We start from the raw sequence: 18735 nt of genomic DNA, 5'->3' as shown, positions 1-18735 counted from the left end.
TCTGGCATATTCCAGTTATACTCCCGTGGCATTTTCTTCGGGGACTGTTCTTTGGGGATTTCTTCTTCTTTTTCTTCTTCAGTGTTATATGAATTACTGAATGGATGTTCAACATGTTCATTTACAGTCGTAATTTCCTCCTCATTATCATCAACAACGTCTTCCTCGGCAACGGTTGTTTCATCATCAAAATTCAGGTATTGACCAATATCAAAATCATTACACGCAGGGTCTGTTTCTTCTTTTGAAAAATCATCAAAATCCGAGTATTGACCAAGATCAAAGTCCGGGTATTGACCAAGATCAAATTTCGAATACTGACTAGTACTCATAATTTTTTCTGTTGGCTCATCATCGTCTAACTGGTCAATACGAAAACCAGAATTTGGTGCTGAAAGTTGATTGGGATTTGGATTAGGGAAAGGTTGTGGGTTTTGAGATTGTGTTTGGTATTGGAAATGTGGTGAAACAATATTTGCTTGGTGATGAAATTGTGGTGGAACCATTAAATTTTGAGCACCATAAACTGGGGTTGAAAAACTTAGTTGATTACTACCCGCTACTGACCCAACTTCACTACTTCTAGGTTCAACAACATACAATGTAACATCATCACTTGAAACACTAATGTAAGCAATGAATCGTTCAACATCTTCATTGTCGGTTAACAAATAAACTTTACCATTTCTCTGATAAGATAGCCTAAATCCACTTAGGGGCTCTAAATTCAATTTATTTGCAACACGTAACATTAGAGTTTCATAAGTTAACTTTTTTAATGACAGTTTTAGTTGAAGATTCATGGGTAAAGGCATATATTGTAAAACACCATGAACATTCTCCCATGACCCTCCAAAACACAAATCTATCTAAACATGATCAACATTAGATGATTTCATTATTGTAAATTAATTTACTAAACAAACGAGCTGCGAAACTAAAACCTGTTGTCGGATGGGGAAGGATGTCGTTGGATATAGGAACGGATGTCGCCGGAGAGAGTGATAGATGGAGATGGAATGAGTTGCGATTTAGGGATTTAGGTTATGAGTTGTTGCTGCTGCGTAGTTATATACCCAAAACATTTGTGTTGCGAAATTAAAACCTGTTGCGAATTCAGAAATCGAGTTGCGAATTTGAAATTCAGTATTTCGATAGTCAGAATCTCGTTGCGATTTACAGATTCGCATTGCGATTTACGTATTCGCATTGCGATTTACGTATTCTCGTTGCGATTTACAGATACGCGTTGCGATTTACGTATTCTCGTTGCGATTTACGGATACGCGTTGCGATTTTACGTATTGTCGTTGCGATTTACGGATACGCGTTGTGATTTTACGGATACTCGTTGCGATAGTCAGAATCGCGTTGCGATTTATATGTTCGCGTTGCGATTTTCATCTTCGAGTTGCGATTCTGGAAAATTGCAATGCGAATTTGTACTATCGCATTGCGATTCTGGGAACTGATTTGCGATTCTTGAGATCGCGTTGCGATTTTTATTTCGCATTGCGATTTTTGTTGGTCATTTTGGCAAATCCAAAAAAAGTTGATTAAAATCGTATATTATAAGGCATTTTTGGTCACTGAGGTTATTTTCTCTTCTTCTTTTTTTTAATAATTCACCCCGCGCACATCTGATTCTCCATTTAATAGAGTGTCTGCCGACACTTTTTTTGGGTAAATTCAGGGCTTAGTCCCTGAATTTACTTAAACTCTACAACAACCTACAAGTTTTGAAAACTTTCAATTTAGTCCCTAATTTTCACCAATTACACAATTAAATCCTCAAATTTCAATTAAATATTATTTTCAAATTTCCAGGTTGTTACATGTGTGACTAAATGTGGAAACATGTTTAAAGTGGCTAGGACATATAAAGAAGAAAACAATGATACTGTTACTATTCATGAGGGATAAATATCTTACAACAATCACATATTGGTTGGGACTAATGGGGTTTGGCTCTTTAAATATGGGGTTAAACTTTAAAAATCAAAAGTTCCAGTGTCATGAATGGAAAAGGTGGCTGGAACATTTCTCTTTTGCTGGCGCCTGAGAAGAGGGTAGAACTGTGGTGGTGGCATGTCTGGCTCACACCTGCAGCTTCTGGTGATGGAGTTACCTCATTTTGATACCATGTTTGGAAGTTAATCGAGAGGAATTTAGAAGTTTGGAGAAAAGAAAGAGGAAAATGGTGAAGAAAGAACCGTTTCCTTGAGAGTGATGCAGTTTAAGAGAAAAAGAACAGTGTACCAAAAGAAATAAGGCTGTTTCCGGTAGAAGATGGAACTCAAAAAAATTGCTTCGGGTAATAAAAACCTCTACTTTTTCTATTAATGCAAAGGAAATAATAATAACAACACGGCTGTAAATATTTTACAACTTATTTATGCTATATTTATAAATAAACTTTAAATCCCAACCCTATATTAAAATCCTAAATATAACTAATAATCTTAGGCCTGGATTAAACCTTAAAAATAACTTATATCTAACAATTAATAAATCAGACAAACTAAAATAAATAATTCCAAAGCTTCTGCCTAGCCAATTTCTTGATTAACTCTTTTTGCACAATCCAATTTCTACTAGCTCTTTTGCTTAACCATTCCACCAAAAATCTCCTTTATTGATTACCCATTGCAGACATAGTTTCTTTAACATCCAAGACATCTTTAGACACTTCTGTTTTAGCCTTGGAAAATTCCTGCATATCGTCTGAAATTTCAGCATCATCATATGGGCCATTCATCACAGCAGCAGCATATTGAATTCTTCCAACATCATATGAACCCTTCATCACTGCAGGAGCAACATACTGAATTTGCATAAATTTATCAAATCTGCTTGAGTTATTGATTCTAACGGTCTTTGCATTGCCAAATGTTTCTATCAGGGGATTAGAATCCAATGCTTTTTGGCCCGCAAGGCCATTCCTCTGCAGTTAACTCTTCCTCCCATGTATGCTAGATATTACATAAGCATTTGTATTTTCTGTTTTACTGCCTCCACTTTCTCCACTTACCAAAATTAATCTTCCTCGAGCTCTAACGCATCCAACTGTGGCTTAAAAGTAAATCTTACTTTAAACACTAGTATCTAAAAAGGAAGGCTCTAGTTACCAAATTTTGATATGGTTTAAGGGGAAAAGAACAGTGAAACCAAAAGAATTAAGGTTGAAAAATGAGTTCGAAAGATGGAATTCTAAAGTGTGGTATAATTTTATCTTACAGAACAGGAATTTCCCGTCTTTTGTTGACCAATATGCATGTTTCTCTTTTGGTCTCTTGTTTGATGTTGGATACGAAAATGTCGAGGAGTTCATTTCCCCCTTTTCTCTCTATTAAAGGAATAATTAGTGAGAAAAATTTAAAATCATAAGATAAAGAACTTCAATCATCCGGAGTAAGGAAAGAATGGACGTGCACCGTGTGAAATGGTTACTCTTTCATGGTTTTATAATAACCTGAAAAGAACGGTGGTTATCTTTGATTCTATGTAAATAATAGCCTCATAATTCGTTAGCTTTAATTGTCAAGTCATGCCTAGATAGTGGCATCATACTCTTCTTTTCATTTGCTCATCATCTATATATTTTTTTCTCTGACTGCATAGAGGAGAAGTAATCTTACCTTTCAGCTTTAATCATGTCAGATATATTTTTGGGGGATTTTATAAAACAAAATTTGCTTCCTTTGGTGGTGCCCTTGAACCATGAGACATTGAAGCTATTGAAAGACGAGGAGAGGAAAATTGTTTTAACAATCACAGCTGATGAGAATGAAGAACAATCACAGAACTTGATCAAGTTATTGAGGGCTGCTGCTGCTGCAAACCGTGATTTGTTATTTAGTTACGTCGGGGTTAAGCAATGGGAAGACTTTGCTGATAAATTTGAGGCCAACAAGAAGACAAAGCTGCCAAAAATGATTGTTTGGAATGGAAATGAGGAGTACTTATCTGTAAGTAGTAATTTTTAAATGTTATATTTTTAAATTTAACGCAACATTAATGCCTCTAATGATGGTCTGTAGTTGATTTTATTCTTATCTTTAGTATAATTTATCATCAGCGCATCATGACAATACACGTGTTACATCAGTATATGGTCATTGATCATGCCAATCTTAGCTACCATCAACTATAGGTAGATCTGTCAATTGGGCAGACCGAGTTAGTTTAAGATCAGGTCATTCTGGGTTGGGTATATTCGTGTTCTAAAATTTAAGGATTAATTCTTTGGATCATTTCTAGTTCAAACTTTTTGGGGTTCTGATTGTTTCAAGTTTGACAATGAGGTTTTTTGGGTCAGAATTTTTCATGTTCGGGTCATTTCGAGTCATAATTTGAGTTCGACAATCATGTTATTTGGGTTTAGGTCATTCGAGACGAAATTCAAGTTATTCATTTTAATTAGAGAGTTTAAGTTTAAATTTCTTATAATAAATTTAAAAATAATTAAAAATATTTTTGACATGAAATTTAATATAAATTATTATACATTAAATTAATTAATCTACAATACACACACACACAATTTAGTAATATTTCCTGAAATTGTCATAGTGATACTGTGATATAAGTCTAAATCGTATTTATATATAATGATTTTAACTATAAATGTATAGTCATCCACACTTATACGTAAGGATAATAGAATAAATATAAAAATATGATCAAATTATACATTCCAAATAATGATTGCATACTCTATCATAATCCAAAATGACTGTTACAATTTACAAGACAAATTAAAACAGATTTATAATTTATGTTTTACGTATTATTTTATTAATTTTTTTTAAGATTATACTTCATTTAAGTTCAGGTTATTTCAGATTACTTGTTCAGCTCATTTTGAGTATGGGGCATTTAAGGTTTAGATCATCAAGTCATTTTTGGGTTAAAGTTGCTTACTTTTATGGTCAAATCAGGTTAGTTTAGGTTGATGAGTTGTGTTCTCATGTTCAGGACATAAGTGATATGTCTAGCTACAAGATGGTGTGAACATAGTGATACTGATACATGTTTGAAAGGGAAAAAATTCTGAAGTTGGTCCTTCAACTTGGTTCATTTTGTCAAATCTTGTCCAATACTACTATTCCTTTGATTTTTCACAATTAAAGTATTTGAACCAAAGTAGTTAGTATTGTACAAGTCGGTATACCTTCTTGTTCTAATACTACCAATACTATCATTCCTTATTTGTATAGTTGATTACAAGTATAAAATCCCATTCATACTTGAGAGATGATCAAGCTGTTTTTGCAGGACCTAATTCTCCAATTTCTTTTTCCCTTTTTTCTTCTTCCTCTTTGCTCACAGTAGCAGCCTTCTTTCTTCCCTTCAACCTCTTCTTGATTTTCAACATGGATTAGCTAGATTTATGTACATCCTTGAGTAGACTTGTTCATAAACATGTTTTAAGAATAAGAGGAATTTTGGGGGAATTTTCAGAATGCTACAGATGGCTAAAAAGAAGATCAGAAGTTGGCCTGGAAACAGCAATGTTGGGTTGCCAGACTCCATTTCGGTTCTTGAAGGGAAGATAGAGAATTGGGAAAGGAAGTCGCAAGGTGGAATCTTGTCCAAGGGGGAGTGGGATCAGATGGTAGAATGTAAAAAGGAGTTGTGGAGGCTGTTAAGGACCGAGGAGAGCATCTGGTGTCAGAAGTCCAGGAGTAGGTGGATTAAGGATGGGGATAGAAATACGAGGTTCTTTCACTTGAGTGCTTTGACGAGGAACAGGGTCAACACTATTCATTCATTGAAAATTAAGGGAGAATTTATCTCGGACACAGGAAAAATTAGAAGCAGTTTGTTCAATTTCTTCAAGACAGCTTACAATACCAATTCAGCAATGGAGGTTGAGGGCCTAAATTTGGATTTTGCGCAACTATCAGCAATTCAGAGTGCATCTTTGAAGGTGGAATTCTCTGAGCAAGAAGTGTGGTAAGTAATCTCTTCTTCGGATAGTGCGAAAGCCCCTGGCCCGGATGGTTTTACCATGGGTTTCTATAAGAAATATTGGGAAAGTCTAAAGGAGCAAACCATGGAGTTTTTCTCTGATTTCTATCAAGGTAAGATGTGGGAGCGTGGAGTCAATCATGCGTTTATAACCTTGATTCCTAAGAAAGGTTCTCCCGAGAGCATTGAAGACTATAGACCCATTAGTCTTGTGGGCAGCTTGTATAAAATCCTCTCAAAAGTTCTCTCAAAAAGACTTATTTCTTGTTTCAAGGATATCATTAGTCCGTCTCAGTTTGCTTTTATTCCGGGTAGACAATTGTTGGACTGTGCATTTTTAGCAAATGAAGGAATTGATTATTGGAGGAAGCAAGGACTTAAAGGGGTTGTTCTTAAAGTGGATTTCAGTAGAGCATACGATATAGTAGAATGGCAGATTCTTCAAAGGCTAATGAAGGAGATGGGTTTTGGAGAGAGGTGGTGTGCTTGGATCTCACAATGTATCTCCACAGCTTCTATTTCGGTTCTAGTGAATGGGTCTCCTACTAAGGAGTTTTCTATTGCTAAAGGCTTGAGGCAAGGTTGTAGCCTTTCTCCTCTTCTATTCAATTTGGTCGGGGAATTACTTCATAGGATGTTGACTAAAGCAGTGGATTTGGGTCTGTTTGAAGGTTTCTCTTTTGGTAAATATCAAAATCCATTCTCTTTGTCCCATCTTCAGTTTGCAGATGACCTAATTATATTTTGCCGAGCATCAATTACGCAGATTAAGAATGTTAGAAGAATTTTGAGGATTTTCAGCTTAATAACGGGGCTCCATTTAAATTTAGCCAAAAGTAAACTTTACGGAATTAATGTGGAGAGTGACATCCTTGAAGATTGGGCTACGGAGATTGGTTGTTATATTGGTTCATTTCCCACAGAATACTTAGGCCATCCTTTAGGGGCGAGAACGAATTCGGAGAAGTTGTGGGATTCGGTTATTGTCAACTTTAATAAGAAATTGGCTGGTTGGAAAGCTGTTTCTTTATCTATGGCGGGTAGATTGGTGTTAATAAAGTCGGTATTGTCATCCTTACCTATTTTTTTCCTATCTATTTTTAAGATGCCTTCTACTATTTGTCAGAGGTTAAATTCATTGATGTCGGATTTTTTATGGGGGAGTAGGGGTGACAAGAAGAGAATGCACTGGGTGCGCTGGGATTATATATGTAGGCCGTTGAGTGAAGGAGGATTGGGAGTGGCGGATTTGAAGGTTACAAATCGAGCGTTGTTGGGCAAGTGGGTTTGGAAGTTTGCCAATGATAAGAATTCGATGTGGAAGAAACTATTATGTAGCAAACACAATGTGAGCTGTCAATCCATGGATATTAATAGAGTTTTCTCTCATAAAAACTCTTGGATATGGAGGGGAATTGTGAATAACTATTTAAAGGAGGATGTCATTGGAGGTTGCCTTAGATCTCATGTTAAGCTTCAAATAGGTAATGGTAAATCTATTTCATTTTGGAGTGATACGTGGAATGGGGATTTTCCTTTAAAACTTATGTTTCCTAGAATGTATGCCCTTTCTTCAAATAAATTGGGTAACGTAGCTAATTTTGGGAGTTTCGATTCGTCTGGATGGGTTTGAAATATTAAGACCAGGAGGAACCTTTGTGATTGGGAGGTTGAGCAATTCGTTGAGTTATTGGACAACCTAAAAAATATTAAACTGATGGAGGCTTTGGAGGATTGTTTGTTGTAGGATGGTTCGGATGATGGGCAGTTTTCTGTTAAAGCGTGTAAGAAAGCTCTTTCTGTTTCTCTTGATGACTCAGCTCAGTGGGAGAAAGTTGTTTGGCTGGGTTTAGTTCCTCCTCGAGTGGAGACTTTCCTTTGGCAATTATCACATCAAAAAAGTAGCTGTGAGAGTGGAGTTATTGAGAAGGGGGGTTGATTTAGGGGAGAACATTCTCTGCCCGTTTTGTAATCAAGGAGTTGAATCAGTTCATCATCTATTTATTTCTTGTCCTGTATCTTGGGAACTGTGGATGAAAATTATAGGGTACTGGGGTATTTGGCTTGCTCTTCTGCAAGACCCTCCTAAACTGCTTAGTTCATGGGCCGATTTGAGGCCATATTCTACTATATGGAAGTTTATTCCAGGGGTAGTTTTTTGGTCCATTTGGAAGTTAAGGAATGAGATCATCTTCGACAAAGGAAAGTTGGACAGTATCTCTTTATTTTTCACTGTTCGATTCAGAGTAGCTAAGTGGTTTGTAGCTAAGTATCCCCTTTTTTCAACTCAGGTTGATTTCTTAATTGGTGACCCCTCTGTGGCTGACAACCTTTCAGACTCTAAGGTTCTGGACAGTAGTGTGTTCTGCTGGATTCCTCCTCCACTGGACTTCTTTAAGATGAATGTGGACGGGGCGGTGAGTAGTGTGGGGATGGTGGCTGGTATTGGGGGAATTCTAAGGGACTGGAATCGGGTTGTACTGACTTCATTTTCAGTAAATGTAGGTCCTAATACTCCTATCCTAGCAGAAATGAAGGCTATCAAGAAAGGCATTGACATCTTTGTTTCATCTGTATGGGCTTCGAAGGGTAGGCTCATTATTGAAAGTGATTCAAAGACAACAGTAGAATGGATTAAAGATCAGAGTTCAGTCCCTATTTACCTGTCAAATTTTGTGAAGGAGATTGTGTCTGCTGTTTCTTTAAATCAGTTCATTATCAAGTGGATTCCTAGGTGTTGTAATTGTGAGGCGGACAAGCTAGCTAAGGAGGGAATTGGCTGATTGTACTGCTTTTAGTTGGTTTGTATGTCTTTGAGGGGAGGTCAAGCAGGAGTGTATCAAGTCTTATATATTTTTGTAGGAGTGTTTTTAAATTTTATGTAATTGTATTATCATTAATAAAATGATGTACTCTTTTCCTCCTTCCACTAGAGGGTTCTTGCCTTAGGGCAATGGACTACTTAGAGGGAGGTTTTTAATGAAGCATCCTATTCCTATAAAAAAAAAGGTGCTAGTTTTACCTAGTTCTTTAATCCTTCAAAGAAATGCTAGCCCTTGTTAACAACTCATTTAGAACTGCATGTGAATCTGTGGATTAACCACATGTATATGGCGATACAATTTTTTTTTAAATTAAAAATGCTAAAACTTGTTAAGAATTTGGTAAACTTAATTCAAACCCTTAACCATCTAGCCATATTTTATTATTGATATAAATGTCATTTTTATAGTTAAGAAAATTAAATTATCTTATGCCAAATCCATTTAAACTAGTTGCAATGCTTTTGGTACTGAATCTTGCATTTAAGTCAGTATCTTTGCAAATGGAGAAATTAGCAGCACCCTAAGCTGATATGTATCTTAATTATTTTTAGTTCTTTGAACGTTGTTAACCTTTCCAACTTCTATTTAGTATGGGGCCAGTCAAAACTGTGAGTTAATGAAAGTTAGGGCAATAATTGAAGCATGAGAATGAAAATTCTAAAAATTATAGGGTGTAACATGCATTTATATGATACTGTATGATACTGTATTAATTCCTTGAATGAGGTGACATGCATTTTCTCACATGGACCTAGATGTATGAACTTGTATGTAGAAGCTGGGAGTAGTCCGTACAACTATCCACTGTTCCCTGAGTTATTCTTGAATTCATTATCCCTATATCTTTGAACCCTTGAAATTGTTTAAATGCTAATAAGAGCTGGAGATTATTTCCCTTTTTCTCAATGATGGTTGATCACATGCAGGAAAATTGCTGATCACATGTATGAACTTGTATGTAGAAGCTGGGAGTAGTCCGTACAACTATCCACTGTTCCCTGAGTTATTCTTGAATTCATTATCCCTATATCTTTGAACCCTTGAAATTGTTTAAATGCTAATAAGAGCTGGAAATTATTTCCCTTTTTCTCAATGATGGTTGATCACATGCAGGAAAATTGCTGATCATGGTGGTTTCTTGCTTGATACTACTAGTGTATTTCTTGTATTATAAGACGAGAGTCATTTTCTGACCTGGATTTTGTTGCTATTGAAGGTTGTTGGTGTTGAGAGCCTTGATAACGAAGATCAGGGGTCTCAAATCTCACGATTCCTGGAAGGATATAGGGAAGGAAGAACAGAAAGGAAAACAGTTAAAGGGCCATCTTTTATGGACTTTATCCATTCACTAATTGGTATCAGAAGTGTCTACATAATTGTATTCATTGTTGCAATGATGATTCTTGTACAAAGCATCGGGAAAGAAGACGAATCTTAAAGGGCTGGCGGTCGTGATGCGGTTGATCCTGCTGAGAGCTCTGGGGCTGAAAGCAGTCGGTATGGACCTCAGAAGAAGGAAGATTGAAGTGAGCTATCTTTCTCTCTCTGGTCAGGATGGGGGGGGGGGGAACATGGTGAGTTATAGAGGTGAAGGGTGAATGAAAGCTCTTAAGAATTGCTATGTTGAAATTGGTGATCCATGATTTCTTTACGTGCATCTTTTATATGATAGCCATCTTGTTTTAAGAAATCAAGTTTGGTAGACAAATACTTTGTATTATCAAGATTCATTATCATTCTCTAACACTGTTATTACTCTCACCAATTCCCCCCCCCCCCGGATTTCCCATAACTTGAAAACTTACCTTGGAGTTTTTGTTAGGTAACGTGCGGTTATGCTTGTAGGTGTTAGAATTTGTTGGATATAATTTTTCTGAAGAAATCAAATAGAATAAGGGTTTTTATACACTTATAAGAAATAGTTTTCAGAAAATAAATTGTATTAATAATTTCTTGGAATCATTTTCTGATATTTAGACAATGCATAAATTATTTTTCTTTGTTTGTAAATTTCTTCTTTTGAAGGGAGTGCGTCATATATATTAACCATAAATAGTGCATGAAGAACAGACTCGGAAATACATTTCGGGCATTCATGATTGAAATACAAAGATCTGCTGATAGCGTCCAAAATACGTCGCGCTTTAACAAGATGATAGTTGACCGCTGATTCATAATATGAAAGAAGAGCAGTTGAACCAAATTAGAAGAATCACTTTCAACGAGTACAGGCAAATCAAGCACCCACGACAAGAGTAGAAGCTTCGATCATGGTTGGATCCCCATAGTTAATTATAATACGTCCAGAACTTATGATCACAAGCATGTATTCGTAACGAACCATAACATTGACCGCAGCAACACAGGGACACTAGTTTCTGGCTAAATCAGATGTAGACCTACTAGTTGAAAATGGAACAAGAGTTATTTCATTAGTTATAAGGACATATATTTTATTTAATAGTTTTGATTTATGTTTATAGGATTATTATTTTGTGTCTAGTTTAACTAAAAACAACATTTCGATTTATAGTGTAGACAAGACTGATTATGAGGTAATTATTAAGATTAACTATTGTTCATTTTATCTCAATAATATTTTCTATTCTTCGACACAATTAATTAATGATCTCTGCACTTTAAAACAAGATAAATACATTTATAACATAATTATTAAAAGATTAGAATAAATGACTCTAATCATATTTATATTTGGAATTGTTGTTTAAGTCATATAAATGAAAACCGCATATCAAAACTGCATAAAAATGAGTTTTTAAATTCATTTATTTTTTAACAATATAAGGTATGCGAATCTTGCCTATTGAGAAAAAAATGATCAAAACTCTTTTTAATAGTAAAGTGAATATGCAAGTGATTTGTTGGAATTAATACATAGTGATGTATGTTGACTAATGAATAAACAAACAAAGGGTTTTTTTTTATTACTTTCACTAATGACTTCAATAATATTAGACTTTCACCTACACATCTTTAATGTCAAGGTGAGATGTATTAGATTAACGAGTAAAGCTTATTTATATTCATATATTAGTTTCTGGTTGATTATCAGCTTCAGTTTGAATTTTATGAAAATAAACCATAACTTTAATTTGATTAATTTGAACTTCAAGAATATTTTAGAAGTGAGAATCAGACAACACCATAGGTTGATATTCAAGCAATGATTCAAGGTGGCGATGGCCTAACATTAAAGATTTAAAAAGCTACAGCTTACCAATCGAGTGGAAATATGCTTAATTAATCTAATAATATGTTATGATTTTTTTATATTTTTGTATGATGTTTAAGTATTTAATAAAAGTATGTTAAATTTTCTTACTAGAATCATAGTTAATAGTCCTGTCTAGTATACTTTAAAAAGAAAATTTCAAGACAATCTGACATATACAAAATCGTAAACAAAAATTATTATTTTTTTAGAAAATATGATGTTAATCTAGTAAATTGAGTTTAAAGGTTAAAGTGTAAAGGAGCTACAAAAGGCCACAAATTACGTAAGTTTAATGTTTATAAAAAAATTGATCACAAGAAGAATTTAAAGTGTCTACATTATCTTTTGTATATCGATTTATAGTCATAATTTTTAAATCAAACAACAGATTTTGTCCCTATTTAATGACTATTGGTTGTCGTTTATTTTCTTTGAAACATGAGAAATTAATTTATAAACCACTTATTAGTGTAGAGAGATGGTCACAACTTAATTTGAGGGTTATTTTTTTTTGTTTATTTTGTCATATATTTTTCAAGTCTCCGAACAAAATTTCTTTTGCCCCTCTTGATGTCCTATAGTTTGTTTTCTAACACGTGGTTATTAACTCACTTAATAGGTTTCTACAATAGAAGTTATTGATATATATATATTTATAAAAGGATAATACATACATGATACATGTTGAAGACACAAACACAAATCAAATAATAATGTTACATGTGTGCAAGGGACTTATCACACCAAATTTAACAAAAAAGAAAGAAAGAAAGACCTCCAATAAATTCATCAAAAGATATTTCTCCCTTCCAATGTGGGCCATATTGTAATACCGCAAAATTTAGATAGTGACCAAAATGGAAATTTTGAAAGTTTGGTGACCAAAGTATAAACTTTGGAAAAGTTTAGGGACTAAAATGGTATTTTTTTAAAAGTTTACATTTTGGGCCTTGTAAATAAATAGTTTATTTCAAGAATAAATTTTGATTATGAGGTGTGTAATAAAAGTTATAGAACAAGGAAGTTGAAGAAAAATTCGGTAAATCGAATCGAATCGAAAATTAAGGAAAATCTAAAGGATGATACCTTAGACCAAAAAATATTATTTTCACATTAGTAAATGTTGGAAAATAATATAAATCTTTAGATTTAAGGGTTTAATTCAATGTTTAATTTGGATCGTTGGATTTAAAGTTGCAAGATTATGATTTTTGGAAAAAAAAGGCAAGGGCAAATCGGTAAACTAAGGGGCTATTTGTTTACTTCAGAATGATTAAGCGCTGAATGATTCAAATGATGAATGATTCAGAGGCTCTATATGAATTAGCTCTGAATGTGACATGTTGTTTGATAATGGCTCTGAATGATTCAGAATGTACTTTGATGTTGAATCATTAAGTACTGTTTTGTTGAATCAGTCAGGACTAAATCATTCAGATGTGATAAACAAATACGCTGAATGTTGAACGGTTCAGTATTCAGCGCTGAATGGTTCCATTTAGAGCCAAACAAACAACCCTAAGATTTTATTTGTTCATCTTTGACTTATGGTTAGGTGTCTTGGTTTAATCGTAATTACGAAGTTTCATTAAGGGTGAATTGGTAATTTTCTAATTTAATGAATTTAAAATTCATTAAAGTGAAATTTAAGATAGACTTAGCATGAAAAATATATAAATTTCATGGCAAAGTTGTTCATCTTTCTCTCCATTTTCGTGAGTTATACCAAGGTAAGGGGAAAATATTTATTTCCTATTTTTAAGGCATTTCCTTTGGATTTCAAGTTATGCTGTGAAATATGAAAGTGATCTAGTCAAAAAACACTATCTTTTGGTACCAATTATGCTTGTTCAACTTGCTTAATTTTAAAGATCCCAAATTTTATGGTTTATATTCATGTTAAGGTTCAAGAAATTGGTGATGAATATTGATGTTTTTGAGGTTTTAGATTCATTTCTAAGCATGAATTATGATTAAAACTTGAATAAATTAAAGAACTTGGTGTTTTGATGAGAGTTGATTATGGATTTGATTGTAGAGATGTTGTAAGGTTGATTGGAAATTGATTTCATGCTTGAATTGAATCAAAATTGAGTAAAATTATGAAAACTTAGTTTTTAAGTTTAAAGTATTCGGCAATGAGGTAATTGAGTGAGAAAAATTATGGAAGAATTATATAAGGGCTGGAAATGATGTAGGAAGTATTCTACAATCCTTATAAAAATTTGGGAACCATTATGTAATTTTTGAAAAATTGGGATACCATTTTGAAAATTTTGGAAAAGTTATGAATGGTTGTATAATTGTTTAATAATTGATATACTATGCTGGAAAATTATTGTTTTGGGAGTGAAATGAGTGTTTAGATATGAAATATAACCATTTTGGAAGTTTAAAAAGGTTGGTGATTTAAGTACAACATTTGCATAGTTGAGGTACTTAAATGTAATTATACCTTTTTAAAAGCATTTGAATGGTAATAATTTTAATGCTGAAATTTTGGTTTTAGGAATCTAAGTGATAAAATGCACTACTAGAAAAAACCCTTTAATGATGCTCATTGCACGTCATCTATGGGTGCAGATGACACACAAATGCGTGTCATTGAAGCCACCGACATAAATCTCAGATGACACGCAATTGTGTGTCATAAATCTATTACGCGCAGGTATGACACACATTTATTACACAAATTTATGATGCCCATTTATAACGCGCATTGAGCGTCATTGAAACCCCGTCATAAATGAAGATGACACACATTTGTGTGTCATAAATTTATGACACGCATGTATGACTTACATTGCGTGTCATTGAAGCACAACTCATTAAAAAAGATGACACACATTCGTGTGTCGTAATTTTATTTCGTAAATTATATATATATATATATATATATATATATATATATTGTAGATTGACAAATAATCAAACTAAATCACATTTAATGCCTCATAATACTAAATATATATATCATATTATATATAAACAATCCATTTGCATACAATATATTCACATAAAGTTATTAAAAATATTGTAATCATATGTCGATACAAAATATCACGGCATAATAAAGTTTGCCACATAAGATACCCATTATTTGCAAATATCATCAATGTCATCATCTGTGTATTCTTCCTTCCCGGCGCCAACTTAAGTAAAAAATATGAAATATGTATATAATTTATACTTATTTAAAGTGAAGTATATAACTATCAAAGAGCACTAAAATGACTAATTTTACATATACATTCTTTGAAGCATATGTAAAAATAAATTTTACACATTTAATAAGTAAAACTTACCATATAAATTATATACATTATCACGGCACGAATTCATAGTTTTCAGTCTTGCTAACAAGTACTTGCATTAATTATTTTAGAATAGCATCCTACTTCAAGTCCATACGATAGTTGTATGACTAATGTGTATGTATGATATGATAGATGTGTATCAGAAAAGTTTGCTTACATTCTTATTGACCAGAACTTCAAGTCCGTTCTCGACTATCTCTTTCATGAACTTACAAACATAATATCCACACTCGGTACCTCCCGACTGACGGGGGACACTACAAACATTTTACAATAAACTGCAAACAAATTACAATAAACTACAAACAGTTTACAATAAACGATTAGTCATAATGAAAGCTGCAATTTAAACAAGGAATGATCGATCGAAGTCCTCACCAAAACATTGATCCAATTGAGGCTAACCCTTTTGTTAGATCCACTTTGAGCAGTGTACAATTTCATTGCCCTATAAAAATTGATGAAATATATCAAAGAATATACTATAATGTTTCGATAATCTATGTTTCCATAAAAATTGGAGTCTTTTAACTCATTATCTAATTTTGCTATTGAAAGCTGCCAATTAGTTCTCAAAAGACAAAATATCTATACGGAAAGCAAAATTTAACCGCAAAATTTCAGCAAGTCAAACTACAAAAATTGAATAAGAAAAAAGGAGATAAAAGATCATATTAGCATCAATACAAGCAGAACTAGACAAACTATGCAAGTATAAGGAATTTGCATCTAAATTCTAAAAGATGCTGGCAGTACCAATAATTTGAAGACTAAAATAACTAGAAAGAGAAGGAACAATAACGAAAATGTAATCAGCCAGATTAGGCTGTTGAATGCTCTAGTTTTATTTACTCCTACAATTTCACTGAGAATTAGCACATAAATATATCTATCCATGACTAGATGCAATTCAACCTATTTCTACTAAAAAATTAAACGAGAAGGAAAAGTGGTGAATCAAAAATTTAAGTTCCATTCTTTTACATGAGATTCCTGCGAAGCATAATCCAAATTCAAATATTTAAGACCCATGTTATCTGTGCGTCACTGAAGCATATCAGATGTTGAAGGTAAGGTCATCATGCAATGCAACTAAAAATAGGAATATAGATGATCCAAGAATTTACTATGGTTTGTGCATAAAATAAAATATTTGAAACAAAAAGAAGCTTAAGTTTTTTGTTTAAAAAATAAAAACAGATGAAGAAAATAATCCCATTTATTTTAAAAATGACGGCAAAAGGCACATGTTTGTTAAGCAAAAACATTACCAAAAGAAAAAAAATGCATAAAAGCTAACTGTACTGATGAACTAAAGAAAAAGAGAGACAAGTCATTCACTCCAAATATAATTATAAATGGCCAAGATATACCTGATAGACACAAGATCCTTCTCTACAGCGGAAAAAGAAACAAATTATAGGAATTTCACTCCTGAAGTGAATTCATGGAGTAGGCTGCAGCAGAGGTTTGCAAAGCAGCCCGAGTCAAATTATCCAATACAATGAGGATTCAAGAGAGTCACTTATATTTATATGCTCCGTAAAGGAAATATAAATGCAGTGAGCTTCTCAATCTGCATTTATAGGACTGGATCAGATCATCTAAAGATATATAAATGCAGTCAACGGTTCAAACAAGTTTGAATTATCAAAAGAGTTATATTTGTAACTTGATCAGTGATCAAAGAGAAAGCTGTAAGCACATTACTTGTAAACACCAGTGATAATAAATTCCGAGTACATATGTAAACCATAAAGCCTCAAGTCAAATAAAAAAAGAGAGAACTTTCGTGGAATTATTGGAAGTGGCATAATCAAATGACTGAACATTATACCATCCATCAATTATAAAGTATCTTTACAGAACCTTATTACTCGTCTTCAAACAAACCATTTCATCAACCTCCATCAATTATAATCGAGTAAAATTTTCATAGAACCTTCTAATCCCATATGAATAAAGTATATTTTCTCAAGTTCTAAAATAATTTATATCGGTACTTCAAACAACAGTAAAAGCATTACAAAATGAGGCTGGACTGATACAACTATTGTATTACTCATCTTCGACAAACAATCTCTTCTAAGAACACGGATTACATAGGAACGGTTAAAGAAATAAAAACATGAAGTTATAAAATAAACAAAGACCAAATATGATTATATATACCTCTAGCAAGATATTTGTCTTCTAAATCCATAATTGAAATGTTGAAACCCGCTAAGCTTTGCTTTCCCCCTTTCAAAATTAATAAATCTTAATATTCAGCTTACCAATTCTTCGCAATGCAAAACAAAATAAAACCAAAATTAGACTACTAGAAATCGCAGATAAACAAATTAAAAACTTCACTCCATAGACAAAATAACGTTTTCTAATTAAAACATAATCCATGAGCTAAAAACCCATTTTTCCAGCTTTCCAAGCCCAACAAAAGAGATTTAAGCTTTTCCACCACTTTTACAAGCTCCATTGAGAAAGTAAAAACAAAATCTGATTGCTTTACATCACAAAACACTCGCTAGAAAGACACTAAACAAGGCAGAAATAAAATTCAGAATGAAAAGCTTGTTTGACTAGCAAAATATCAACAATGCCTGTGAATTATAAAAAAAAAATCAAATAAAAACGGAATAATAATTCAAAAATAAGAAAAATCAAATGTAGGATAAAGAGAAGATCATAAATTTAAAGCTTCTATGCGTACATACAGATGAACTAAGCTCATCAGAACCGAAAGGAAGCAAAGAAACGCCAAAAACTAAAACGAGAACGGATCTGAGAAAATTAAAAAATACAAAAACAAATTGAAAGAGAAAAACAAATCTAAGAGTTAATAAATTACTTCCGTATAACTATGAGGGGAATTTAGGGTTTTAACGAAACCAATACCCAAAAAATATAGCTTTGAATCCAAAGGAAGGGTAAAAATTAGAAAGGAGTCTCTGTCTCCTAAAAAAACCCAATCGAAACTGGAATAAACCCAAATTGAATGGTAGAATAGAGAACAAGGAATACCTGTGGAAACCCAAATTGAATTTTGACTCCCTTCGTCTGTGTTGTGGTGAATAGCGAAACTAGTGGACTGATGCAAAGAGAAAAAGGGAAAAAGAGAAAGGGAAAAATAGAAGAAGGGGAAGCATGCATGCGTGAACTGGTGAAGGAGGCCACGACAAGAAGCAGGAAAGGATGAAAATAATAAGGAAAAAATTAAAAGACGACTTTTACAAATGACACACAATTAAAAGTGTATTCCGTGTTTTTGTTAAATTTTTTGGATTATGACTATTAATTATGACACAAATTATTGTAAGTCATAAATCATTCAGGTTTTAAAAAACATGACATTTTTTTATAACACGTATTTTTTACAAGTCATAAA

General features: G+C 33.2%; 1 pseudogene; it reads left to right on the top strand.

Annotated features, from left to right (window-relative positions):
• The window catches only part of LOC120130166, a 50040-nt pseudogene extending 39692 nt beyond the window's left edge, over positions 1-10348 (top strand).
• The last annotated feature ends 8387 nt before the right edge of the window (positions 10349-18735 follow it).

This window comes from Hibiscus syriacus, unplaced genomic scaffold (genome assembly GCF_006381635.1).
Source record: "Hibiscus syriacus cultivar Baekdansim isolate YM2019G1 unplaced genomic scaffold, ASM638163v2 tig00110528_pilon, whole genome shotgun sequence".
NCBI lineage: Eukaryota > Viridiplantae > Streptophyta > Magnoliopsida > Malvales > Malvaceae > Hibiscus > Hibiscus syriacus.
The sequence above is the reverse complement of the archived record's forward strand: the minus strand, read 5'-3'. Positions and strand labels throughout refer to the sequence as shown.